Consider the following 27,335-nt stretch of genomic DNA (forward strand, 5'->3'; position numbering starts at 1 on the left):
TGACCAGTTTGTCTATCCAGTCTCCTGCCTTTTAATGAGATCCCCTCCTCCTAGACTATCAGGTGACATACAGAAGATCTTGCAGCTATCCAAGAGTTATAAAATAGGTGATTGGTATCTCTACCAAAATCACATTGTCATTAGAATCTATGGCTGTGAGCTCTGTCCTTACAGGCTCCCAAGATATGTACCAATGAGACTGTTTGCCTTGGAGTACTATAGGCAACTCATCAATTCTGATCTCACTCATTTTCATAGTGCCAAGAAGAAATCTCACCTGAAATTCAAAGACCATCTAGGCCCCTTCATTATGAACAAGAAAGAAGGTTGGCAAGATGTTGACCAAATATTGAGGGACAAATATAAGTTAAAAAGGAGCTTCTAGTGGGTCCCTTATGACCCAGAGGGTTTTATCAGTGCCAGAAGAGTTAAATACAGGCTGCTGGCCTATGACCATTGTAAATTTCCACAAATTGAACAATATGCCAACCAAGATGAGTGGCTGCAAGGCACATTAGTTGAGGAATTAACCCAAGAAGAAATTATGGAGAGAAATGTTAAAGATTTAGAAAAAACTCTTGACTTGGATTTTGCTGACCAGGTAACTTTCAAACTGCCGCACAAAGTCGGAGAAGGCACATCCACTGCTGCAGCTTCACAAGCTGCCCAAGGAGCATCTACATCAGCGACATGTATAGCTAAAGGAAAAGAGCCAATGGATATCGAGCAAGAAATAGTTACAGAGCTGCCTGCTACTTCAATGGAACAGTCTCAAGGACAGCTTCCTCCACAGCAAATAGTAGCACCCCAAATGCCAGCTTTACAGACTCCTGCCCATGAGGAAAGAGGCAGAAAACGAGACCGAGAAGACTCCACACCTGCTAGTGGATTTACACAGCGGCCTGAAGCTAAAAGGCAAAGAGTTGATTCTCCATTTGAGGAGGAAGTCAGTGAGGAAATCCTTGCAAGTCCAAGGAGAGATAGGGAAGGGAGTCAACAAACACCTACAAGCTCTTTCAACAAGAGCAAGACAGACAGTATGGCATGGAGGTGTCTTCCTCTACATGACAAACCAAGAGGCCAGCAAGCATCAAAGCCACCTTTAAATAAATCAAGGCTCAAAATGAGCTATTAAGAGTACAATTGTTTGACCAATTTCTTAAGGCAACACCTGCCAAGCAGGAAAGGTTGATGGCAGCATATGACATCAAAGAAGAGAAGATGATCCTCAGCCACTTCAAGCCAAAGGTACAACAGCCTCAGTCAGCTGCAGATTATGTCAAGATAAGCTTAGAGGTCCCCTCTAAGGATATACACCCGATGGATTAGATAGAGCTGCACAAGCAGACAGGGGAAATGGTCTATGCCACACTGGCCCATGAATTAAAAGCATCTTTAAAGAACACAAATACTCAGCTTGATTTGGAAAGAATGTCCTCGACAGCCAAAGACAACAGAATTAAAACATTGGAGGACATTATTGTGGACCTAGGGCATGATCCTAAGAATCCCAAAGCTATCAAGGCCCTAATGAAGAAAAAGGAGGATGATATTGCTGCATTGAAAAAGCAAATGAGGCTGTCCTCAACTATGCACCCACAAACAGGAGAATTGGTTCAAGAGAAAGAAGCTGAGGATACAATGGACCTGCTAATGCAAATGAACCAGAGAATAATTCAGATGGAGGGAGAGTTGGAGAAAGCACTGCAAGGCAAGTAGGGAGAGTCGACCTCCCAGCCACCTCAAACTGCTCCAACTTTTGCTACTATTCCACCTACACAAGCAGCGATGAACCCTCCTATTATTCCAGCAACTACAACAGCTACGGATGCTACAACAGCGACAACAACAACGCCTGAATCAAGCATGAGCATTGATGAAATGATGAAAGTTGTCAAGGAACTTGAGCTTCAGGCAATGGAGATAAAAGAGGCCAAAGAAAAGTTGGCCGATCTAGAAGGAAAATATGATAAGTCAAAAATGACAGTAGCTGAAAAAACAAGGGAGATTAAAGCCCTCAATGAGAAAATAAAGGCCTTGGAGAAAGAGCTAACTTTGGACAAGACACTAGCTGAAATAAAGAAGATTCTGTGGGCCAAGATCAATCAATCAATAACTGACCAATGGCGGTCAATTCAGGCCATATATGAACAGATAGAGTTAATTGGCCTAGCTCAGTTTGAAAATCAGAGAGCCAGAGCAGCATTGGGAACCATGCCTGAACAGGCTAACAGGATGATTAACTTTTTGAACCATAAAAATAAGGAAGAGCTGGCGGCAATGAAAATTATGAATAGGACAGATGCCATACTTACAGTAAAGAAGGTGCTGACTTTGAGAGGTTTTGTACAAAAACTGGAAAGAAAGTGTCAAGAAATGCAAAGGGACATAGATAATTTCGAGTTAAAGCTTGCAGCACTACAGAGCAAAGGTTTGCCCAGCTTGCTGACCAGCGCTGGAAGACTGTTAACACATAAGCAATATGCCACCAGAGTGAACAACTATGTCACAAATCAACTTACTGCATCCTCAAGTTCTTCAACAGAGGCATGACCTCCTTCTGGGCAGAATCTCTATGATAAGTTGGAAAACTTATTTTTTATTGAACATGAAATTAATCATTTGTTTGAGATGCCACCCAACTACTATAGGTATACAGAGGTGGATGAAACGCTCATAAAAATACAAAGGCATCAGCTTCCTCCTGAGGATTGGTGGCAAGCAATGCTGGCCATTTTACCCAAGTAACATCAGTCTTTTCGCTCCTTTTCTCAGTTTTCAAAGTTCAGTCAGCTACAGGTTAGCAGGATTGAATCCCAGGTACCAGACAGAGCGGTTAAGAAACAGGGGGAGCAGGTCAAATCAGTGACAAAGCAAAGAGCTGGGACAGCAAGCCCAAAAGACCGCAGATTTTAAAAGCGCAGCCCCAGCCGACTCAATTGGACTCAAAAATCAAATTTCTCTGACAGAATGAACAACTGTTATATTCATCTTTACTACAGTAATTACTTTGTCATCAGCCGCTCCCTGAGAGTTGGTAAAGAAGTTATGAATTAATAACTCATCATCTAGATATTTTTGTATCTTGTTTTTGTATATATACCTCCTCATAGAATGTATTTGGGGTTGGTTGGTTGATAGTCCTCATTCTAGACTTGCGCTGTATACTTTGAGAGCTCTATAATCAAAGGCTGCTGGAATGCTTTGGATGAAGAACTGTTTGTTGTGTTATTTAATGGCTGAAGAGTGACTGTGGAATTCCTGTGCTACTACATGGCTTAATAAGTGTTTTCTTACCTCTGTTTACAGTTTATATATGTTTATGCCACCGTTGTGTTACCATCTAAATAGCAAGAAAGAAGAATAGCTTAGGCTTTGCTTGACTGCACTCTATGCTCAGTTCTTGTTATTTCTATATGCTTTCTTCAGAAATGGTTATGAATATGCATACTTAAATGATCATGTTTACACTGTTTCTTTCACATATGACTGTTATTTAGGAATTCTTGACTACTCCTAGATAAACTTTCATTCACCTTCCCTCGCTGTTAGCTAATGAAAGATTCTTAGTTTCCTTTCATCTCTGACCTTCATTCCATCTTTATTCCAGCTTGATATTGTTCTATGTGTAGCTATCCTGCTCTGTATTCCTCTTGTGACCAAGAAAACGCGACAGCAAGCCCTAATCCATGACTCCATGCCCAATGGTTTGAACTTTTCATACTATGCATCCCAACTCTGCTTGAAAACATCATCCTTCCCACCAAATTTAGAACAAAACCCTGCACCTCATATCTAGCCTAATATTACTTCAAAACAAAGTTAAATTATAAAGAGAGAGCCCTCTTTGGTTGCAGGTAGGCTAGGACATGTGGCTAAAAGATTGGTTAGTGGTTACCTCGGCCGTATTCCCTTAATAGCCAGGGAACAACCTGAGAGATAACACCTTATAAGGCTGCCCAAAAAGAAGATCAATCTGCAGTCTGTAAGCATGATATAGGGAGTCCAGGTCAGCCTAGATACATAAATCTGTCCACTCATCTGTCTGTTGATCAATGTTTTGAATACTGCAATTTAATGAAGCAATTTGCTGATGCATTTGCCTAGGAATATAGTGACCTGAAAACCTATGATAAAAAGATTATTCAGCATAAAATCCCTCTAGAGAAAGACACCATACTTTTTAAACAAAAGCTAGACCAATAAATCCTTTGCTCCTTCCTTTGATTGAAAAAGAAATTAAAAATTTGCTGGCTACCAAGATCATAGTCCCTCTTAGATATTCCAAGTGGGTAGCCAACCTAGTAGTGGTGAGGAAGAAAAGTGGAGAAATCAGACTGTGTGTTGATTTCAGAAATTTAAACAAATGCTCTAAGAAAGACAACTACCCTCTACCCAAGATGGAGCATCTGCTGCAGGAGGTCTCAAGAGCCAAAGTAATGTCTTTCCTGGACGGATTTTCAGGGTTTTGTCAAATTGTTGTACATCCAGATGACCAAGAGAAGACTACATTCATCACTCCTTGGGGCACTTTTATGTATGCCAAGATGCCTTTTGGGTTAATGAATGCTGGAGTAACCTTTCAGAGAGCTATGTATATAGCATTTGTGGGAGATGTTAGAGTCGGTCTTGTCAGTCCTCCGTCAGAGATCAAAAATCATTCTGCATATCATTTTTAGGTGTCTCGCTCCATTCACTCAGCTGCATTCTGCTAGGGGCATGCCATAATCTGACGGAAGGGCCTTATCATTCATTCCCCTCATGTCTTGTACCTGCTGGCTTAGGTCTTTTCATCAATGTGTATTAAAGTCCATGACAGTCCATGTTTGATCTTTTAATGGATGAGAGTCATTTCGGTCATTAAGTCTAAGGATTAGTCATTTGGTCTTCAAACAATGTCCAATAAAGCCAGTAAGGCCAGAGGGAGGCTCTTATAAAGTTGTGATTCAAATATTTTCATCGTTATGTTGATAGATTACGACTGTTCTTCAAAACTCTGTTTTGAAGAAAAGTCAACATTTTGTCATTTGTAATAATTTTCAAAAGTTTCTCAGTGGATTTCTCCAAGCGCAGCCCTGGTCTCCTTAGCCAAATTCCACGTCGGCTAGCCCTACAAAAAATTGCCAAAAATTTCATCATTTTAGTCAAAGAAATCAAAAGGAAGTGTGAAAAGCAAAGTTGTATTAATTGTGAAAAAGTGCCAAAGTGAAAACATTACAAAATGGGTTTTGGAGAAAGAAAAAATCAAATCCAACTCTTGCAAGATATTTCTCCAAGTATATAAATCATTTGTGTCAAGTTACATTCATGAAATCTTATAGCAAAGTCGAATTTGGAGGTTGAAGAAAAAACTGTAGTTTGAAAAGGCCGTGACTGTGTTAAAGGTTGGAGCGCGGCGCACTGGTGGAGTGGCATGGCGCACTGGGGATTTCCGCCCAATGTTAATTTGAACGGGTGTGATGCACATAGAAAGCGCAGCGCACTGGGTTCTTGGCACGGCGCACACAGTTTAGAGCTTGAAATTGTGTCAAATCTTTTCAAATTGCTCATCCCTTGCGTGGAGTTGTCAGGTAGGGCCTTCTATTTTGACATTGCTTCAGATTTTATGATAAGAGATGGTGGTGTAAGGATGATAAAGGTTGAAACAAAAATTCATACCCAACACAAACAAATTTGCTGCCAAGGTTTCAAAACTCATCGTTTTGTCACCAAGGACTCTCCTCCTTCCCCATTCTCCCTTGTTGCCTCATTTCCTACCCCCCCACCAAGTTGATCAATCCTACATTGCAGTCAACATCCCAAAACCCTAGCCCTTATTAAAATCTCCTCAACCCTATATAACTAATCCCAAACCCTAAACCTTATTCCCATATATAAAATCCCCCTCCTCTCCCTAATTAAAATTATCCCAATAATTCTCATTCCTCAATATTGTTTCCCCTTCCTAACAATCCCTAACAGTCCCTGTCGCATTTGTTTTTTCCCTTGGTGGCAGAAATTGAAATACAACACCAAAACGAGCAGTTCAAGCACAATTCTTACACAGCAGTCATCTTGTCTTCAAGGTATTTTGTATAGCAGTCATGTCCTCTGAGCATTCATCGGACTATGAGGTGGAAACCCAAAGTGACTCTCCCTTGGAAGAACAGGCACCCCAGAGGGCTCATTGATGAGCCCCAATTTTGGTACAAATTGGGCTCATTTTGGCCTATTCTACTTGCTCAAACCATTCATTTTTTTACTGCTTATGCATGCATTTCTTAGTTTATTCATGTTGTTTGTAGGAAGAAGGGTAGGCACTCTATCTACGTGACTAATGCATTGCGATTCCAGGTTTTGGCATTAAAAGGGAGCAAAAGACAACGAAAGAGGAGACAATGAGGTGGCACTGTTGACTTTTAGGAGAGGATGTCCACGGTCTTGGGGACATTCCTCGTGATTCCCACCAAGAACTCCGAGCTCCAATCCATCTCCCCTCCGAGCTTAGGAGCAGCCAGCTGTTCTACAGGAACAACAGTTATAAACTGCTCTACAGGAACAACAGTTATGACTGTCCTACAGGATCAACAGTTAAACTCTAGTTGGACAGCCGAGCTCCTAAAATCAAGGACACTTGTTGGATCATCGTTTTTGTAGAAGTATAGAGGCCTTAGCCTTGGGTAGGTTGTTGAAACTCTCATATTGCTATTGTAATTTTCGAGCACAGCTCAATTTTTGTTCCTTTTTGTAAGCCAATTTGGCATGATATCAGATTATGAATAAAGAAGGCAGATTCTGATCTAGTTCTGAGTTTTCTTAAGGAGACTATAGCTCTCAGGTTAGGGCCCAACCTGAGAGCCATAGATCCCCTCTGCTGTAGTGTTGTTTCCATTTCATTTCAGCACTTTGAGCTTTCCATTTGCACATACAATTCGAATTACAGGTTGTTAAGTTGGTCTTTTTCATGAGTTAGATAGGAGTTGCTTATGGTGAATTTGTTTCGACTTGCTTAGCGTAGCAGAGGATAGATATAATCGATTGGAGCTCCAACAAAAAGGTTGTTAAGGCTCACTGCCACCTCATCTGGGATTGGAGTGAAGTCCATGACTAACCACCAAAAATACGCATTTCTTTATTCCATGATTGCTGCAAACACAGTCACGTTATGTTAGATGCTTCCACATGATTCACACCTGCACTACACTCCCTTACCACAGCTTCATGCTCATTCTCCTTCGCGTTTAGATTGCTGTTCATTGAATTTATAAGCACAGGTAGACTAAGTTAATGCATTTTCGGTTTGGTGATAGTCACAAGCATTTGTTCCATTTACACTGCTTTCTCTCATTCCATTACTTCGTCCTCCATCTTGATCACGCATGCAAACACATCTTTGACCCCTGCTCCACTCTGTCATCTCCCAAAGTCTTTCACTCCTCACGTACTTCCATTCTCTAGCCCTTTCGTTGACATAGCCCTTTACCTTCCAACCTACTCCCTACACTCACTTCCCATCCTATTCTTCCACTTCTACAGCCATCACCAGCCTCATTCCCACCTTACACATCTCCCTCTACCATTTCATCATCCCTCCATCACGCTAAACACTCACGGTAGGTCATCCTGTAGCCATTTGTAGACATCCTGTAGAAACTAGAGTATCCTGTAGAATCCCCTGCAGCCATCCTGTAGGAGGCCACTCTCTCGGTTGCTGAGCATCTGAATGCGAGGAACCTCTGTGGATGGATGTTAAGGATCCCTAGGGACCTCTCCTAGCCTTCCCAACCTGTCCCACACTTTCCTTCCTTCTCCATCCCATCTGCACAATCAAACCCTAGTTAGCACAAAATCACAATCATTCCACACACTTAAGGGAAAAATACAAAAACATACCTTTCATGATGCAAGTAGTCTAGATCCATGCATTTGCACTTATTAGAGGTAACAGCAGCAGTGGTAGAAGTTTCATTCACATGTTTTGCATTGTAGAGGTTAGACTAGTTAAATTAGGGTTTCCTAGGTTTACATGCTTTGATTTGCTTTCAGTCCATTTTGCCAAATAGAGTAGTTTTCCTTTGAGAATAGCTTTCGTCCATCAATTAGCAAGCTTCTTCTGAGAGCCTATAGAAGTTGGCTTGAGCCCTAGCGGACTTGTGCTAGCTGACCAAGTGACAGCTGCGACAAGAGCTAGTACTTGTGCATACAGCACCGTCGCTTCCAAGTTTTTACGAACTACTGGGTTGATAAAATGAGAGACAGGAAGCCCCAGGAGTTGTAGCATTATTGCTACAATACTGGAGCTCACCACTCATAAAAGTGGCAGACATGTTAGAGAAGAACCGACCACCCTTACAAAATTGCAGGCCTACCCTCTTGCTATGTCATGTTTTCAGCATCAGTCATGCTATGAGTTTTGTCAAAAGGCGGCTAGTATCCAATTTCATCATGAGTTGGCCTGTCTTTCTTTGCTGCACTTGCACGGAGATCAAGCTATCTTGGCTGGTGTCACCTTCACACTTACACCAGAATCTGTCTCATTAGCAACCGGTATACCGAATATTGGTGAACCATGGCACAAGAAACAGAAGATTGACCGGAAGCATTATGAGCCATACATCAAAACCAGTTTCTTAAGGCAGCTCAAGAGAGTGTTCCCGTTCCGATACCTGAAGGATGAATATGCTCCACTAATGAGATTGATCATGAAATATTTCAGCTGTGAGGGACATTTCTCTCGTCTTTATGCTTACCACATCAGGTTGCTCATGCATTTCACCAGGGTACGGATGATGAACATTCCGTATTTCATTTGTCGGAACATAGAGAGGATGACCACCTTTATACAACGCAAAACACCTCAGCAACAACTTAACAGTGTCTATCATTTCGCTCTTATTAAGATGTTGGTGGTTCATCAGCTTGGATTGCAGGGCATTACTTGGGATGATTTCATCTCGCGTGATTCCTTTAGAGCTTCACGAGGAGTATCAGAGGTTAAGCATGAGGGTGAACCTTCTCATCGGTATGAGCGCCATGAGACTGCTAGTGTGCCGGTTTTCATCACATATCAGAAAGGCACCAGACGTTTGTTTGCAGTGGCAAAGCGAGTGTTATCTCCACCAGGGGTGGAAGGGGCCTCGCTTCCTCCATCAGCATCACAGGAACAGGACAAAGGCAAGGAGCCAAAGTAGGATGAGGGGCCTTCAGGTGAACGAGAGACCGAATTCGTTCTCCTTCATGATGATGATACCGATACAGATCCGCAAAGTGAACAGCTTAAAGAGATCATCCAGGAGCAGCAAACAGAGATTCAAGCCTTGTCCCTTGATTTGGAAAGAGCCAAATGGAATATGAAATATCTAGAGCAGAGGAAAAAATAGCTTGAGGATCAGCAAGCGATCATGGAGCTACAGAACATTCGTGAGCATCGCCAAGCTGCACAAAGGAGAAGAGTTGAGCTCACGTCATTGGAGCAAGAGATTAATGAGGATCGGGAGGCCAATATCGAGAGAGTTAACATGCACTTAGAGAGGCTGCTGGACAAGGCTAACAGGGACCATGCATTGCTGAGACACATGGCTTTCCACTACATGGCATGAAACAAAGTGTGCAAGGCCCGAATCAGGAATTTGAAGGCGAAATTGAGGAAGGTAATCAAGAAGAAAAAGAGGCAAAGGGAGCTCGATCGACTTCAGATATTGGCCGAAGCCTCTTTAGCCCAGCATAACACTTGATAAGGAAGCTCCAGCCCAAATTTCAAGAAATTTGGGGCATTTTTGGTATTTTTGGAAATTTTTGTGCAAAAAATAGGGTTTTTCTCCCTGTGCGCGGCACCACGTGGCGCGCGCTTACAATACGATGCTCCAAATGCAAAAAAGTTTATAGTTTTGGATTTTTCATGGAAAATCATGAATTTTGGTGCATGGCCAAGAAATTTGGGCAAGTTTTGAGTCCTCAGGAGGTCAAAAACACCCTAAAAATGACCTCTCTGCCCCTAATTTCACACACAGAAAGTAGTCTTGGGAGATTGAGGTTTTGGAGGGGAAAATGGGCACTAAATTTAGAAATTCCACTTGGGTTGGAAAGTAGACAGGTAGGGCTTTCCAACAAGCACACTTGGGCTCAATTTGGACTTCGGAAATTGTCTCAAAACCAGCTCCGAAGTGGCGCAATGCATACAGTTTTTGGCACGGCGCACAGAGACCCAAAGGCCAAAATCACTCCCGCTTCGCGAAATTTCGATTCGCAATTTTCTCCAAGTGGGCCCACTCATTTACAATACATTTTTCCCAGCATCAAAGGCAAAGTTTAAATTTTTTTTTTTGGCTTCTATCCAAGTGGCCAAATGAAGGCGAACAACCACCCAAAAAATCTACACTCGTATTTGCTTTTTTCTAATTGGTCCTCATAGAAAATTAAATGTAACTGCTGATGGTTGGCTCTTCATTTCCCGAGTTGATCGAATTTCTCATGGAAAAGCTTATTTATTGCATTGAGAGTCATTTTGTAAAGGGTTGGAATTTCTGGGAAACTGTGGGAGAGAAACCCAGTCACTCACTGTACATTTTGACAGAGAATTAATGAAAGATTGCAGCTCTGGTTCATGAGATTCCTGTGGTGTGAGTTTAGCAAATTTATTTTCTTTATGTTTCATATGTATTTTGTTATGTTTCATATTTTCATTCATATTCGTTTCCAGTGAAAGCTTTCTAAGTAAGAAAAGGTAGAATTCAGTGCACTGCTCTGCCTTGGGATAGTTTTCACGTTCTATGTTTTCTTCTATTGAAAAGGATTCATGTATTTATGCCCTTTTCACACTATTAAAAAATCTCTCCACTTCATATTATTTCGAATTTAATTCCTAGAATTTCCGCCTGTCTTGCCTCACGAAATAATCTGCGTCTTTGAGTTAAATTCTCTGCTCATGCTGTTCCTTGGTCCCACATATCCCAGAAAACACAGTCATTCATCAAAATACCTCTATCACATTTATTTACGTAGCCTAAGATCAGTATTCATTTTTGAGTCATCTCAGACCCTATTGTTTATTTTCCTGAGTGTGACCCGGAGAGAGCCCTCTCTGTTCTGGTAGGGCTAGCTACCAGACTGAGCGTGGTTTGTGGTTACCCTGAATTTTGCCTTCCTTCAGCCTAAGGAAGATTTAGGTGCTAACATAGTGGCGACCATACTGGGGATGAAATTCTTTGTTTGTTAGTCTTCTCCGTTGCGTAAACAGTAGGCTTAACCTACGAACACCCCATACTTCTGATAATTCTAAGCTTCCGGATGATAAGTTTAGGATTTGATAGGCTGAGTAAGTTGTTCATGTCCTTCTGATTTTTTTGAAAATAGCACGCTGGCTTCAAGACGATATACCAGAGCCAATCTAGATCCAGATCCTCCTCATATCTACGAAAACCCCAATTTGATTCCAAGACTCCTTCGTCAAGAGAGCTCTATAACTCTCGTGTTCAAATCCCATTCATGCCCTGACATTTTTGAGTATCTTGAAGAGCTTGAGTTTGATGAACGGTTTGAGATATCATTGTTCGAGACCAAATCCGAAAGGGCTGTTGACTCTACTGTCCCCAATCCATAGTTTCTTGTAGACCTAGAAACTGAAAGGGCTAACCGGTCAATTGATAATTATATTGCAACACAGCTTCAAACTCAAATTGTTAATTCCCTACAAACTGCACACACCCATCCAACACCTCCAAGACCAAACCCACCAAGAGTGATGGCTGCCCATTTTGCACCTCTTGTGCTACCTCAAGTTCTAGATGATATGCCCACAGATTATCAAAGAAAAATCCCTTTGTTTGATGGTGCCCCTCACAACATTACCGCTCAGCAACATGTGGACAGAATGGCAGATTTCTATGACCTTCATGAGATCGATGCAGAAAATGTAGCAATGAGACTCTTTGTACAGACATTTGCAGGTGATGTTAGGAAATGGTTCAGAGGTTTGCCGGTTGCATGTATCGCTACCTTGGCAAAACTGCAAAGACAATTTTTAGACCGCTAGGAAGTGAAAAAGAATCCTCTTCAAATTCTTGCTGAGTATGAGCAGATCAAACAAAACGCTGGTGAGTCGGTCCAAGACTACTGCATTAGATTCAATTCCGTTTATAATGAAATTCCTGATCATCTAAGGCCACCTGTGGGACTAGCTATGATGAAATTTCTGGATGGTTTTGATGCTGACATGGCTTATCAACTGAGAGAGAGAGAGCCGACCACAATGGAAGACATGCAGAAAATCACTGTTAGCGTTGAAGCAAATCTGTTGTCCAAGAGAGCTAGAGCAAAAGCAGAAAAGAAGGTCACAATCAAGGAAGAGTCTTCCTTGATGGATCAATTACTCAAGAAGGTAGAGCAGATGCTTGAAAGGGTGAAACTTGACAAACCTGAGTCACAAGTTAGAAATCATAACTTCCGTGGCCAATAGTAGCCACAATATAGGATAAGGCAGAGAGATCAACGAGCCCAAGATCAAACAGCACAACAGCCAGTACAGACACCTCTTCAGCAAAATTTTGTGAATGGATCGGAGTCTGATGAGGAAGGGAAGGTAATAGGGGAAGAGAACCACTTCTTTACTTCGGATGATTTGCCTACTTACATTACTGAAGAGGAGGAGTATGCGGAAAGTTCAGCTGCACACAAAGACACAGATTTCATTCTAGCAAGTGACACAGTTTTAGAAGAAGAATCATAGGAGTATCAAAGAGGCTATATGAATGCTCTATCCGCTCAGCAGTGGCAATATTCACTTAGAAACAGAGATGTGCCAGTTAACCCAATTCAGAAGAGGAAGGAAGTTTCGGCATCAAAGAATGATTCGTCAGTTGCACAAAAGAAAGGCAAAGAGGCACTTGGACCTGACAGCAGCAATTCACCATCAGCAGAAAAATCAAATCAGCAAATTGTATCGAGAGAAAAGGAAAGGAAAGAAGTCCCGGTCAAAGAGGTAGAAAAGACTTCCGCTTTTAGTTTAGAGAATGAAATTTCTAAATTGAAGGTATCCATTCCCTTGACTGAAATAATGAAGAACAGCAGTTATAGAGGGCAAGTTTCTAAAATTTTAAATTGTGATCCAATGTCTGATATGGTGAATGTCGAAGATGATCAACCCGAAATGATTTTTGGGCCAGCATTGAATGGTGAGTCTCCAGATAATGATGTGCCACCTTTTTATATCAGTTTAAGATTGCATGATTTTGTGTTACATAATGCCATGTTCGATTCCAGAGCTTCTCACAATCTCATGCCCAAGGCTATCATGGATAAGCTGGGTTTGGACGTCACCCGGAAATACCATGATCTCTATTCATTTGATTCCAGCAGAGTAAGATGTATCGGGCTCATCAAAGACTTGGTTGTAAGTCTAGATCAAATCCCAGTGACGAATGTTTTGATGGATATTGTTGTAGCGGATATTCCTCCCAGGTTCGGCATGCTTCTTTCCAGGTCTTGGGCAGCAAAATTGAAAGGGACACTACAACTAGATTTCTCCTATGCAACAATTCCGGTGTTTGGCCAGATGAGAAAACTGTATCGGGAACAAAAAATGAAATACATGATTACAAGCAAGGAGAAACCCATTAATCATCCAATTAATTATGTACATATAGATCTAGAGTCTTTTGTTTTGTATTCAGATAGTTTTAATGATATTGATAGTCAGTTAGTAGAAGCAGAAAGTATTCCAGAAATAGTAGACAATTTCAGAGAAGTTTTGAAGAAAGAAGGACGAGAACAACAAAACACCATTGAGAAATCAGCTGAAGGTAATGGACAGCAAGTAGGAAAAACAGAGCCAGCAGAATTTCAGCACTTGGAAGGAGAAGAAGAAGGTTTGTGGACCATGGATTTCGACGGTGCAGTGGGAAATGATGGTGCTGGAATTGGTATTTGGGTATGCAGTCCTTTCTCCGCCCCGAACAAGGTGCCTATTAATGTGTGGGTATGCTCCTACAAATTAGCTTTTGATTGTTCGAACAATGAGGCTGAGTATGAAGCTCTGATTGTTGGCCTAAAGATTCTAAGAAAGCTGAATGCTAAGAGGATTGCAGTATATGGCGACTCCGAATTGGTGATTAAGCAGGTCAGAGGCGAATATCAAGCAAAGCATCCTCAGATGCAGGCTTATCGGAATGCAGTTCTAGACATCTTGAAATTATTTTCAGAATATACCTTGACATGTGTGCCTCGTGTTCAAAACAGCATTGTTGATGCTCTTGCTAAGGCAGCCAGTAGTTTGAAGATTCCAATGAGCTCCAGTAATAAATTCGAAATCCATGTCAAGCATCGTCTGACTGTCCCCGAAAATCAGAGATATTGGCAAGTCTTCCAAGATGATGAGGAGATTGATGATTTTCTGCAAAACAAAGGTAAGTTCAAAGAGACCTCAATTGATGAAGAAAATGATGATGGAAAAGATGAGGTGCAGATCAATCAAATGGACGTGTTGGAGCTAAAGGATAACATCATTCCTAAAGGCTTGATACCTTTAGAATAACTCTTTGATCAAGATGACGTAGCCCGCAAACCAACATTGCAACCAACAGAGAAGGGTGTTGAAGAGGTCAATATCGGAACAACTGCTAATCCTAAAATAGTGAAACTGTCTAAAGCATTACCACAAAAGATGAAAGCCAAATACATCAGTTTTCTGTCTTCATTTGCTGACGTGTTTACTTGGGAGTATTCTGACTTGAAGACATATGATACCAATATAATTCAGCACACTATACCCATTAAGCCTAATCAGAAACCTTTTAGACAGAAGTTGAGAAGGCTAAATCCAAAACTACTGCCATCAATTGAAAAGGAGATAAACAGGTTGTACAAATCAGGAATCATCGTTCCCATCAGATTTTTGGATTGGATCTCCAATTTAGTGCCCGTGCGGAAGAAGACAGGTGAGATTCGCTTGTGCATTGATTTTAGGAATCTCAATAAAGTTTCATTGAAAGATAACTAACCACTGCCCAAAATGGATCATATACTTCAGCGAGTAGTTGGAGTATCTCGTATGTCACTACTTGATGGTTATTCTGGATATAACCAAATTGCTGTCCATGAAGATGACGGAGACAAGACAACGTTCACCACTCCGTGGGGACTTTTCATTACGCTAAAATGCCTTTTGGTTTGAAGAACGCGGGTGCCACCTTTCAGCGGGCAATGGGCTTGGCTTTCGCAAATGAGAAGGATGTCTTTTTGGTTGTGTACCTTAATGATCTGACGGTGTTTTCCAAATCTGATGAAGAACACATGTATCATCTGAAAACTATCTTTCAAAAGTGCAAAAAATATGGTCTATCGCTGAATACGAAAAAGAGCTTGTTTGCCATGGAGGAGGGCAAACTACTTGGGCACATCATCTCAAAAGACGACATTCGTATTGATCCAACGCATGTGCAAGCAATTCAGCAAATCGATCTGCCCCGAAATAAGAAGGAGATTCAATCGTTCAATGGTAAAATGAAATTTTTACGCCGCTTTGTACCTAACCTTACTGAGCACCTAAGAGAGATCACAAACATGCTTAAGAAGGACAACCAAGTGAAGTGGACAAAAGAGGCTGTAAAATCTTTCAATTTAGTCAAATTGGCTCTTTCCTCAGCTCCAGTTCTAATCAGCCCGGAATACACTCAGGATTTTATATTGTTTTCATTCGCTTTGGAGCATACTATGGCAGCGGTGTTGATGCAGAAAAGAGATGATCACGAAAGACCAATTGCTTTCTTCAGCCGAACTATAAGAGATGCAGCCTTAAAGTACAACATCATTGAGAAGCAAGCCCTCGCACTTGTGAAAGCATTGAAATATTTTCGGGTATACATTCTGCATTCTCATATTCTGGCTTATGTTCCTAACGCTGTTGTCAAAGATGTTTTAGTGCAGACCGATCCGAAAGGAAGACGAGGCAAGTGGATTGCAGCTTTGTTGGAATATGATGTGGAAATAAAGCCCACAAAGCTTGTTAAAGGACAGGGATTGGCAAAGTTAATGGCCGAATCAAACTTGCATGCCTTAGACATAAATCTGATCGCTGCTATGTCCGATGAGAATGAGGAAGGTTCGTCAATTTAGGTATCTGAAATGTTTTCTCTTTCTCCGTGGTATTCAGACATCATATATGTGCTTCAAAATTTGTCACCACCACCTGGCATGACTAGAAACAAAGCTAGAACTCTCAAATTAAAGGGTGCCAAGTTTTGCATTCTAAATTTTGCACTTTATTGGAAAGATCCCGGTGGCGTTCTTTTGAATTGTTTGGTGGAAGAAGAAGCAAAGCAGGTCATGGAGGATTTCCACGAAGGAGATTGTGGTGGTCACCTTTTTTGGAAAACAATAGAAAATACAGTTTTGAGAGCGGGATACTATTGGCCGACATTGTTTGTTGATGTATATAAGGTTGTCAAGAGCTGTCATAAATTCCAGACTTTTGAAGGAAGGCAGAAATTACAGCCTTTGCCGCTTTAGCCCATTGAGGTGAGTGCCCCTTTTCAGCAATGGGGGTTGGATTTCATTGGTGAAATTCATCCCGCTTCTTCCGGTCAGCATCGATGGATTCTCACAACAACAGATTACTTCACGAAATGGATCGAAGCAATTCCCACCAGACAAGCTATAGATGCGGTAATTATTTCATTCCTTGAAAATAACATCTTGTCTCGCTTTGGTTGCCCGAATAAGTTAATCACTGATAATGTAGTAGCTTTCAAATCAAAAAGGATGGTAGAGTTTTGTCATAAATATCACATCATTTTGGGTCACTCAACTACCTATTATCCGCAAGGCAATGGATTGGCGGAGTCCTCTAACAAATCTTTGGTCAACATCATTAAGAAACTGGTGGAAATCAACAAGAAGAGCTGGCATAAGAAGTTGGTCAATGCACTTTGGGCAGATCGGGTCAGTCAGAAGAAATCCATTGGTATGTCCCCCTTTGAGCTTGTGTATGGAGTTGATGCCTTGTTTCCTACCTCTCTCGCAGCCCCAGTAGTCAAACTTCTTCAGGAAGCCGACAGTGAAGATGATCCTATGCAGAGAAGATTGAATCAAATGATCCATTTGCAGCAGACCAGAGAAGAAGTTTTCCAAAACACATCCAAGTTGCAGGAGAAAATTAAGAAAATTTATGACAGAAAAGCAAAGGCGGACAAATTTCAGCTGGATGATGTAGTACTGAAGTGGGATGCAAGGAATGAGGAAAAGGGTAAGCACGGTAAATTCGAGAATCTCTGGAAAGGTCCCTTCAAGATTGCAGCATATCGGGGTCAGAATGCCTTTCTTCTGAAGGAAATGAATGGGGAAGATTGTCCAGGAGGGCCGATCAATGGTCAGTTGCTCAAGCGGTACCACTTCTGAGTTGTTTCTGCTATTTCCATTGTCACTGTAAATACCATTTTATTTCAGTTTTGGTTAGAGTTTGTCAAGTCAGTCTTCGAGTCATTTTAAGATCAAATTTGAGTCAGTTTTTCGGTCATTTTGGTTTCATAATTGAGTCGGTTTGAGTCAGGTTTTAGTCAATAAATGAGTCAGAGTCTTGTGTTGTTTGTCGAAATAATGACTCCATAGCCCAATGGACGAAGGCACTGTCTGCTCTCCCAAAGATCTGCCGTTCTTGGCACCTCCAAGGAGCTACCATCCCCCATTGGAGCCAATGTTAGAGTCGGTCTTGTCAGTCCTCCGTCAGAGATCAAAACTCTTTCTGCATTTCATTTTTAGGTGTCTTGCTCCATTCACTCAGCTGCATTCCGCTAGGGGCATGCCATAATCTGACAGAAGGGCCTTATCATTCATTCCCCTCATGTCTTGTACCTGCTGGCTTAGGTCTTTTCATCAATGTGTATTAAAGTCCATGTTTGATATTTTAATGGACGAGAGTCATTTCGGTCATTAAGTCTAAGGATTAGTCATTTGGTCTTCAAACAATGTCCAATAAAGCCAGCAAGGCTAGAGGGAGGCTATTATAAAGTTGTGATTCAAAGATTTTCATCGTTATGTTGATAGATTACGACTGTTCTTCAAAACTCTGTTTTGAAGAAAAGTCAACATTTTGTCATTTGTAATAATTTTCAAAAGTTTCTCAGTGGATTTCTCCAAGCACAGCCCTGGTCTCCTTAGCCAAATTCCACGTCGGCTACCCCTGCAAAAAATTGCCAAAAATTTCATCATTTTAGTCAAAGAAATCAAAAGGAAGTGTGAAAAGCAGAGTTGTATTAATTGTGAAAAAGTGCCAAAGTGAAAACATTACAAAATGGGTTTTGGAGAAAGGAAAAATCAAATCCAACTCTTGCAAGATATTTCTCCAAGTATATAAATCATTTGTGTCAAGTTACATTCATGAAATCTTATAGCAAAGTCGAATTTGGAGGTTGAAGAAAAAACTGTAGTTTGAAAAGGCCGTGACTGTGTTAAAGGTTGGAGCACGGCACACAGGTGGAGTGGCGCGGCGCACTAGAAGCGCGTGGCGCACTGGGGATTTCCGCCCAGTGTTAATTTGAATGGGTGCGATGCACATAGAGAGCGCGGCGCACTGGGGATTTCCGCCCAGTGTTAATTTGAACGGGTGCGACGCACATAGAGAGCGCGGCGCACTGGGTTCTTGGCGCGGCACACACAGTTCAGAGCTCGAAATTGTGTCAAATATTTTCAAATTGCTCATCCCTTGCATGGAGTTGTCAGGTAGGGCCTTCTATTTTGACATTGCTTCAGATTTTATGATAAGAGATGGTGGTGTAAGGGTGATAAAGGTTGAAACAAAAATTCATACCCAACACAAACAAATTTGCTGCCAGGGTTTCAGAGCTCACAGTTTTGTCACCAAGGACTCTCCTCCTTCCCCATTCTCCCTTGTTGCCTCATTTCCTACCCCCCCACCAAGTTGATCAATCCTACATTACATTCAACATCCCAAAACCCTAGCCCTTATTAAAATCTCCTCAACCCTATATAACTAATCCCAAACCCTAAACCTTATTCCCATATATAAAATCCCCCTCCTCTCCTTGATTAAAATTATCCCAATAATTCTCATTCCTCAATATTGTTTCCCCTTCCTAACAATCCCTAACAGTCCCTGTCGCATTTGTTTTTTCCCTTGGTGGCAGAAATTGAAATACAACACCAAAACGAGCAGTTCAAGCACAATTCTTACACAACAGTCATCTTGTCTTCAAGGTATTTTGTATAGCAGTCATGGCCTCTGAGCATTCATCGGACTATGAGGTGGAAACCCAAAGTGACTCTCCCTTGGAAGAACAGGCACCCCGGAGGCCTCATAAAAGTGGCAGACATGTTAGAGAAGAACCGACCACCCTTACAGAATTGCAGGCCTACCCTCTTGCTATGTCATGTTTTCAGCATCAGTCATGCTATGAGTTTTGTCAAAAGGCGGCTAGTATCCAATTTCATCATGAGTTGGCTCATTTTTTTGTGCTGCACTTGCACGGATATCAAGCTATCTTGGCTGGTGTCACCTTCACACTTACACCAGAATCTGTCTCATTAGCAACCGGTATACCGAATATTGGTGAACCATGGCACAAGAAACAAAAGATTGACCGGAAGCATTATGAGCCATACATCAAAACCAGTTTCTTAAGGCAGCTCAAGAGAGTGTTCCCGTTCCGATATCTGAAGGATGAATATGCTCCACTAATGAGATTGATCATGAAATATTTCAGCTGTGAGGGACGGTTCTCTCATCTTTATGCTTACCACATCAGGTTGCTCATGCATTTCACCAGGGTACGGATGATGAACATTCTGTATTTCATTTGCTAGAACATAGAGAGGATGACCACCTTTATACAGCGCAAAACACCTCAGCAGCAACTTAACAGTGTCTATCATTTTGCTCTTATTAAGATGTTGGTGGCTCATCAGCTTGGATTGCAGGGCATTACTTGGGATGATTTCATCTCGCGTGATTTCTTCAGAGCTTCACGGGGAGTATCAGAGGTTAAGCATGAGGGTGAACCTTCTCATCGGTATGAGCGCCATGAGACTGCTAGTGTGCCGGTTTTCATCACATATCAGAAAGGCACCAGACGTTTGTTTGTAGCGGCAAAGTGAGTGTTATCTCCACCAGGGGTGGAAGGGGCCTCGCTTCTTCCATCAGCATCACAAGAACAGGACAAAGGCAAGGAGCCAATGCAGGATGAGGGGCCTTCAGGTGAGCCATCAGGTGAACGAGAGACCGAATTCGTTCTCCTTCATGATGATGATACCGATACAGATCCGCAAAGTGCACAGCTTAAAGAGATCATCCAGGAGTAGCAAACAGAGATTTAAGCTTTGTCCCTTGATTTGGAAAGAGCCAAATGGAATATGAAATATTTGGAGCAGAGGAACAAACAACTTGAGGATCAGCAAGTGATCATGGAGCTACAGAACATTCGTGAGCATCGCCAAGTTGCACAAAGGATAAGGGTTGAGCTCACGTCATTGGAGCAAGAGATTAATGAGGATCGGGAGGCCAATCTCGAGAGAGTTAACATGCACTTAGAGAGGCTGCTGGACAAGGCCGAAAAGGACCATGCATTGCTGAGACACATGGCTTTCCACTACATGGCGCGAAACAAAGTGTGCAAGGCCTGAATCAGGAATTTGAAGGCGAAATTGAGGAAGGAAATCAAGAAGCAAAAGAGGCAAAGGGAGCTCGATCGACTTCAGATATTGGCCAAAGCCTATTTAGTCCAGCATAACACTTGATAAGGAATCTCCAGCCCAAATTTCAAGAAATTTGGGGCATTTTTGGTATTTTTGGAAAATTTTGTGCAAAAAACAGGGTTTTTCTCCCTGTGCGCCGTGCCACGTGGCGCGCGCTTACAATAGGAGGCTCCAAATGAAAAAAAGTTTATATTTTTGGATTTTTCATGGAAAATCATGACTTTTTATGCATGGCCAAGAAATTTGGGCAAGTTTTGAGTCCTCAGGAGGTCAAAAACACCCTAAAAATGACCTCTCTGCCCCTAATTTCACACACAGAAAGCAGTCTTGGGAGATTGAGGTTTTGGAGGGGAAAATGGGCACCAAATTCAGAAATTCCACTTGGGTTGGAAAGTAGACAGGCAGGGCTTTCCAAAAAGAACACTTGGGCTCAATTTGGACTTCGGAAAGTGTCTCAAAACCAGCTCCAAAGTGGCGTGACGCATACAGTTTTTGGCGCAGCGCACAGAGACCCAAAGGCCAAAATCACTCCCGCTTCGTGAAATTTCGATTTGCAATTTTCTCCAAGTGGGCCCGCTCATTTACAATACATTTTTCCCGGCATCAAAGGCAAAGTTTAAAAAACATTTTTTGGCTTCTATCCAAGTGGCCAAATGAAGTCGAATAGCCACCCAAAAAATCTACGCTCATATTTGCTTTTTTCTAATTGGTCCTCATAGAAAATTAACTGTAACTGCTGATGGTTGGCTCTTCATTTCCTGAGTTGATCGAATTTCTCATGGAAAAGCTTATTTATTGCATTGAGAGTCATTTTGTAAAGGGTTGGAATTTCTGGGAAACTGTGGGAGAGAAACCCAGTCACTCACTGTACATTTTGACAGAGAATTAATGAAAGATTGCAGCTCTGGTTCATGAGATTCCTGTGGCGTGAGTTTAGCAAATGTATTTTCTTTATGTTTCATATGTATTTCATTATGTTTCATATTTTCATTCATATTCGTTTCCAGTGAAAGCTTTCTAAGTAAGAAAAGGTAGAATTCAGTGCACTGCTCTGCCTTGGGATAGTTTTCACGTTCTATGTTTTCTTATGTTGAAAAGGATTCATGTATTTATGCCCTTTTCACACTCTTAAAAAATCTCTCCACTTCATATTATTTCGAATCTAATTGCTAGACTTTCCGCCTGTCTTGCCTCATGAAATAATCTGCGTCTTTGAGTTAAATTCTCTGCTCATGCTGTTCCTTGGTCCCACATATCCCAGAAAACACAGTCATTCATCAAAATACCTCTATCAAATTTATTTACCTAGCCTAAGATCAGTATTCATTTTTGAGTCATCTCAGACACTATTGTTTATTTTCCTGAGTGTGACCCGGAGAGAGCCCTCTCCTGTTCTGGTAGGGCTAGCTACCAGACTGCGCGTGGTTTGTGGTTACCTTGAATTTTGCCTTCGTTCAGCCTAAGGCAGATTTAGGTGCTAATAGGAGAGAAGGATAAATTTGTCCTTATCTACCTTGATGATATAACAGTATACTCCAGCAGCCATCATGACCATTTGCAGCATTTAAAGAAAGTGTTTCTGAAGTGCAGAAGGTTTGGGATTTCAGTCAATCCTAAAAGGTCACATTTTGCTTTAGAAGAAGGCAAGTTGTTAGGACATGTTGTTTCTGCTGCAGGTGTCCGAATTGACCCATAAAGGTTAAAAGAAATACAGACTTTGTCTGTCCTGAGATCAAAGAAGGATATCCAGTCCTTTCTAGGCAAAATTAATTTTGTAAGGAGGTTTATACCAAATTTTGCAGAATTGGTGAAGCATATTACCTCCATGTTGAAGAAGGGGTTAGAAATCAAATGGACTAATTCGGCAAGAAAATCCTTTGAGTCCATTAAGAAGGCTATTATGGAGGCTCCCACTTTAATAAATCCAGATTACATCAACGAGTTCCATATATTTTCTTTTTCCTCCAATGACACCCTTGCAGCAGTGTTATTGCAAGCAGATGAAGAAGGTTCAGAGCATCCAGTGGCATTTTTCAGCAAAAACTTAAGGGATGCTGAACTGAGGTATGACATTATTGACAAACAAGCATATGCTCTTATCAAATCTTTGAAAGCTTTCAGGGTTTACATTTTGCATTCCAAGATAATTGCATATGTGCCCTCTGCTGCAATAAAAGATGTCTTAACACAACCTGATGCTGATGGAAGAAGGGCTAAATGGATTGCAAAGTTAATTGAATTTAATATAGAATTAAAACCCACCAAGCTGGTCAGAGGTCAGGGTCTTGCCAAGTTATTAGCTAAAGAAAATTTCAGATCATTGGCTATTGATTTCCTGTGCACAATTGCAGAAATTGGTCAGACAGATAAAGAAGAAGAAGCAGCTGAACCAGAAAAGAATCAAACACTGGCCGAAAATCTAGCTTCTTGTGATTGGTATTTTTTAATAGTTAAATTCTTGCTGAAGCTAGAAATTCCTCCAGGCCTTACTCAAAGTCAAGTTAGAACTGTCAAAATTAGGGCAGCAAAATATTGTATCCATGAAAATCTGCTCTACTGGATGGATCCAGTTGGAGTGTTTTTGAGGTGTCTGGACAAAGAACAGTGAATACAAGTTATGCAGTAGTTTCATTCTAGCATGTGTGGAGGGCACCATTATTGGAAAACTACTACCCATAAGATCCTTAGAGCTAGGTACTATTGGCCCACTTTATTTTCTGATGTATTTTCATTTGTTAAATCTTGTGACAGGTGCCAAATATTTGAAGAAAAGTAGCAGTTGAAGTCCCTGCCCTTAAAACCAATACATGCAAAGGGACCTTTTCAGCAGTGGGGCTTGGATTTCATTGGAGAGATCAATCCACATTCCAGTGGCCAACATAGGTGGATATTAGTAGCCACTGATTATTTTACGAAGTGGATTGAAGCAATCCCTACCAGAAAGGCTGATCATAATGTGGTCATGAAGTTTTTTACAGAGAATATCTTCACCAGATTTGGTTGTCCACATAAATTAGTCACAGATAATGCAGCAACCTTCAAAGCAAAAGAATTGGTGGACATGTGTGACTCAATGGGCATCAAGCTAGTTCATTCCACCTCATATTACCCTCAAGGCAATGGTCTAGCAGAATCCTCTAATAAAACCTTGATAAGGATAATCAAAAAGCTGTTAGAGGACAACAAAAAGAATTGGGATTCTAAGCTGAAGTATGCACTATGGGCTGATAAAGTGACCATTAAGAAATCCACAGGGAATTCTCCATTCAAACTGGTATATGGCACTGAAGTTGTATTCCCAATTCAATTAACTCTCCTTGTGGCAAAGCACCTGCAAGATGAATGTAATGAGGAAGAAGACATGGCACGAAGGATCACTGATTTAGCAGAGGTACATCAAATCAGAGAACAACTGGTTGAAAAGGCTGCAGCACATCAGAAAAAGATCAAGGATGCTTTTGACAGGAAGACAAAGACAGATAATTTTCAGGTTGGAGACTTGGCGCTGAAGTGGGATGCATTGAAAGAAAATAAAGGCAATCATGGGAAATTTGATGCTTTCTGGACAGGGCCTTTCATCATTTCTCAGATTCTAGGGAACAATACCTTCATGCTGAAAAGTATGGGAGGGGAGACAGTTTTTGATGGCCCAGTTAATGGGTGTTTTCTAAAAATTTATGTGATTTAAGGTCTTTTGGCCTTAAAATTGTAAATATTTGATTTTATCAGTCTTAGTGTAGGTTCAGTCAGACTCCATGCCTAATGGAACACTAGGAATTTTGCTAATTTCATTAGAAAGGCATTGATCTGCAGGTTCTTGAGACCTCACAGGGAGGATCTCATCCCCAGAAGGAGCCAGTGTTAGCTCTGCTATATAGTTCAACATTTGAGGGTCAAAGACAGCTTAGCCGTGTTGTTTTGTGCTTGAAGAAAGCTTGCATCAGTCCATTCCTCGCTTCCCCTTCATTCTCCTTACTCTCCCTTAACCTCGTCATCTCTGCTTTTCCTCCTAAAACTCAACATGAGCCCCCTTTCATTAAGCCCCAAAGAGCTAAGCCTGAAGCTCCATAGCCCTATCACCATATGACCCTGCGCCTTCATAGCCATAGCCGCCTTTTGATCGCAGCCATTGATTGCCGCATCGCGATCTAACGGTCCCTGCCGCATTCAATGAACCACCTGCACGTTTATTTCCTCCCCCGTCGGTCGCATCCACCGTGAGATCCAACGGTGATTGCTCGTCCCGCACCCGTAAGCTGCACACGCAATAACCCGCGGGGAAAGTGGTTTGCCGCCGGTCCCATCTGCCACGCGTCACCCATTGATTGTGATCGCTTCCCCCACGTACGATTATTTCTGTCCTCCAAAAGCAGTGTGGGAAATACCGCCCGCCAACGAAACCACTTTTCCCCGGTCGTTAAGTCCCCGCGCAGCTCCCGCCCCCGATCACCGTTGGATCTTCCCGTGTTTAATCCAACGGCCCTCGTCCATCTCGATTTCATGTCTCCCAATAGTGCCTGCAAATTGATCTCTGTCATTCGTCTGTTCCATCCAACGGCCAGTATTGCCCTCCTGACCAGATCATCCGTCTGCTATGCAGTCTTTGTGCCCTCGACCTGTACCATGCTCCCGAAGGACAGAAGTGGCCATCTATCAGTGTTTGGCGCATTTACTCTTCATCAACTGCATTCAAGAGCATTATGGCCGAAGGACGAGAAGAACATGCCTCGAGCAGTTGAATTCATTCAACAGTTATGGAGCTTTCATTTGTATTACACGCCACCTGCTCAGAGAAGGACCGCCGAACATCAAAAAAGGTCATTTTTGTTCATTAAAACACGCAGAATGTAGCAGAGACTCTTTAAGAGAGTTAAGGTGGTTGGTGGTCCATTATGACCCCTCCACACATAGAACAACATGATATTTTTGTAATGGAACTCTATATATACCCAGAACACAGATGTAATGAGGGTTGATGGTTGTAATTTTGATGTAAGATTCAACTTTCTGGAGACTGTAACTACTGTGATACTTGCAGCGTCTGATCATCATTTTCAACTAATACAAGCTTCTTTTGCCGTTAATTGCTCACTTTCCATTTCTGCTCTATTCCAGGCTGTGCCTGTTATGCATTTTTCATGTGCTCTTGATGTTTAGCATTAGAGGGGCTGTCATCCCACGTCTGTGTTAGAATCTAGTATGTATCATTGAATGTGCTATGCAAGTTTCTATTTACTTAGTGCCATAAAGCTGTCATCATGTCTGTGCATTAGGAAATAGATTTGCAGACCTCTTCATTGGTTGCAGCTGGCCATCACATGGTCTTGTGCATCTGCTGGTGTGGTCAGTATTCTCCATGTTCACTTAATCCTCAAACTGTGAGTAATTGGTGGTCTAAAGCCTTGTAGTCTGGGGGTGTTCACCCATGTCTGGAGCCAAGCATAGTAGAAGTGGTTATCTGGCTTGAATATGCATCATTCATTCCATTCATCCATTTCCAACATTTTGTTGAGTTTGTAATGTTCCTGAGCATCTCTGAGATACAACCTAGGAGAGTTTCTTGGGGTGATAACAGGAATTATTGCCAATTCTTGACCCAAATCCATATGAGAATCTTCTTTGTCTGAATCTAAGCTCACTAAAACATGAGCTATATTTTTAGTGCCCCCATTCCCATATGAAGTATGGAAACCTTCAGGTTCAATAGCCTTCTAAAGAAGGGTGATATTTCCTCATTGTATCACAATGTCCTCATCTGTTTTGATTTCAGGTTGGGCCAAGGCATCCAGATCTAAATGGACAAGATGGATCTCCTTGATATCTTCTTCTTCATATTATTAAAGATGGTGCTTTGAAAACTGCCATCCTTTTGGCCTATTGGATTGCCTCTTTTTCTTTTGTGGATTCTTCTTGGCCTGTGGACATGTATTATGCAAATGCCTTGTTTGAAAACAAACTTGACATCAAAATGCCTTGTTCTCATAAACTCAAACCTGAGACCACTTAAAGTTTTTGTGTTTCAATATTATGTGATTTGGTAGCCCTTTACTAAGGTGTATCTCTACACATATTCTCGAAAATGTGAAGAGTCATTTATCTATTCTTTCTAGGTCCATTTCTTTAAATTTACCCATAGTGTTTCCAATATCCTCAAGGGATTTGTGATGCCAAAAAGGAAGAGGGGGGATTGGAAGCCTCACCCAAACTAACATAATTGAAACCACCATAGTTGTGCTGTCAAATTTAGGGAACCATGGAGTGATGAAAAGCTCAACTCTTCCCCAAAACTGAGGCCCTTCATTTAAAACAAAATCCAAATCCTTTTGTGTTTCAAATTGGTAGTATAAAAAAACCTTTGGAGCATAAATAAATGTCACAGTTTGGTGTCCAAAAAGAGAAAAACCACTAAAATAAAGCTTTAGGTTTTGGCCAAAATCCACTGAATTTACAAATAAAAACCTTTGAATGGAGGATAGAAAAGAGGGAAGATACCTAAAAAAGATTGACTTCCATAGTTGGAGTTTGCTCCATTTGGTCTACTATGTAGGGGCTGGATTGTTTTGACTCTGTACTGTTGGAGCTAAAGTCTTCCTTTGCATTGCTTCCTTGAAAGAGGTCAAGGCTCAATTTGAGATACGGGCCCCATGGGCACCCCCACA

Source organism: Pinus tabuliformis, chromosome 1_2, assembly GCF_031772625.1.
Source record: "Pinus tabuliformis cultivar Carrire ecotype Pingquan chromosome 1_2, CPIR1, whole genome shotgun sequence".
Lineage (NCBI taxonomy): Eukaryota > Viridiplantae > Streptophyta > Pinopsida > Pinales > Pinaceae > Pinus > Pinus tabuliformis.